Below are 2,500 nucleotides of genomic sequence, written 5' to 3' on the forward strand. Positions count from 1 at the left end.
AGAGACAGTGAGAGAGAGAGACAGAAAGAGAGAGACAGTGAGAGAGACAGAGAGAGAGAGAGAGAAAGAGAGACAGACAGACAGAGACAGAAAGAGAGAGAGAGCGAGAGACAGACACAGAAAGAGAGAGACAGTGAGAGACAGAAAGAGAGAGAGACAGTGAGAGAGACAGAGACAGAGAGACAGAAAGAGAGAAAGAGAGACAGAAAGAGAGAGACAGTGAGAGAGAGACAGAGAGACAGAAAGAGAGAGACAGTGAGAGAGACCCAGAGAGACAGAGACAGGGAGAGAGACCCAGAGAGACAGAGAGACAGTGAGAGACAGAAAGAGACAGAGAGACAGAAAGAGAGAGACAGAGACAGAGAAACAGAGAGAGACAGTGAGAGACAGACAGACAGAGACAGAAAGAGAGAGAGACAGACAGACAGAGACAGAGAGAGACAGACAGAGACAGACAGTGAGAGAGAGACAGAGAGACAGAGACAGAGAGAGAGAGACAGAGAGACAGTGAGAGACAGAAAGATACAGAGATACAGAGACAGAAAGAGAGAGACAGTGAGAGAGAAAGAGAGAGAGAGACAGTGAGAGAGACATAGAGAGACAGAGACAGAGAGAGAGACAGAGAGACAGTGAGAGACAGAAAGATACAGAGAGACAGAAAGAGAGAGATTGAGATTTAAAACACCTTTATTCACAACAGGTGAAGTACATCATTTACATTGGTGACATGGGCTTCTGTGTTTTGTTTTTTTTCCCCCCCCCAGGCATCAGAAATGAAGCACCAAGCTCCCAGTCCGTACAGACGAAAGAACATCATTCCTACACCACATTGTCCGAAAGCTGTCCATGTTATCAGTCAGAGCATAAAACTGGAATTCCACCCTAATCCGGGCTGCCAAGAGTCCCTTCAGCATAAACTCAGGGTCCACCGACCCCAGAGCCAAAACACAGTTTTTCCGAGTCTTCCAGATGGCCAGCTTGGCAAGTCCACAAAGCAGGTTAATCAACACATGCAAACCCCTGGAGTGTGCGCGATATTTCGGACAAAAAATAAACAATTCCATAGTGAACGGCAACCCCAACCCGCGAAACCACCTCCCCAGCAACCCAAACAGCCCTCCCAAGCGATTACACTGCGCAAAGACATGGTGAATAGTTTCCCTGAGCGGACAGAATGGGCAAACCCCATCCACCCCTGGATCCATGTGTGCCAGATACCCGTTCGTAGCCAAAAGCCCATGCACAATCCTCCACTGAAGATCCCCTGTACGTTTGTCGACCGGGGGTTTGTACAGGCTACGCCAGCACCCCACAGGAGACACGGCGGCACCAAAAAACACTGACCACTTCGACGCCGCCAACCCTGCCAACGAGCGTAAGTGTGACACCTTAACGCAGGCAAAGTAGAGTGCTCTTTTACCAATACCCTCAAACTCTCCCAAAACAGGTGACCTGAAAGATAGGAGAGCCCCCTGCTCCTCCTGCCACCCCCCCACCGAGGGCGAGACAGTTAGAGAAGGGAACACGTATTCACAGTCATCATCCCACTGGTCAGACAGAATACAAGTCTCAGCAAACGCTCTGTGGGGCCCCGGCAGGGAAGCACAGACCTCCTCCACCACCCTAAGCAGCATCCTGGAGGACCAAACTCCTGACGCCTCCCTCAGCCTCCCAACAGACGTGCGCAGCAGATGACCCAGTTTGGTGCACCCCGCCGCCCTCAGGCGGGACTGCAGAGTGGCAGATGACAAAGTAGGAGAACAAACAAAGTCATTGAAGAAGAGGGGTTCCTCAAACAGCCACATCCCTGGTGTACCGACAGCGTCCCTGCACACGGAGAGGACCCGCCATGCTTGGAGAACAGACTGGTAAAAAACTGAGGTACGCGTCCCACCAACGTCCCACTGACGTAGGAGGAACAGATGTTTGTCATATCCCAAAGCAGCCTCCCTTCTCAGCAGGACACGGGCAGTATCCTGCCAGCTCAAACCCGAGCCATACAACAGTCTCTGAGCGGCCCGCAACCTGAAGGCTGACACCCGAGCAGCAATGTCCACCAACCCTTGACCTCCTTCGTGAAGAGGCATATACAGCACGGGAGCCCTGATCCAGTGATGACCCGACCAGAAAAAATCCACCAACATCCGCTGCAGCTGCTCAATAAGGCCGTGTGGTGGAGGGAGAACAGACAGTCTGTGCCACAGCGCCGAAGCGGCCAAGTTATTAGCGACCAGAACCCGCCCCCTGTAAGACAACTGGGGCAGCAACCATTGCCATTTGGACAGTCTGGCACACACCTTCTCCACCATGCCCTCCCAATTCTTCTGACAATACCCTTCCGTTCCCAGAAACACACCCAGCACCTTCAACCCCTCCACTCCCCACCGCAAACCATGCGGCAGACAGGGAGCAGCAGCGTCCCACCACCTCCCCATCAGAACAGCCTCAATCTTCCCCCAATTCACCCTAGCAGCGGTCCCCGTCTCATAAAGCCGTAAAC

The sequence above is a fragment of the Thalassophryne amazonica genome, chromosome 12, assembly GCF_902500255.1.
Source record: "Thalassophryne amazonica chromosome 12, fThaAma1.1, whole genome shotgun sequence".
In the NCBI taxonomy this organism is placed as follows: domain Eukaryota; kingdom Metazoa; phylum Chordata; class Actinopteri; order Batrachoidiformes; family Batrachoididae; genus Thalassophryne; species Thalassophryne amazonica.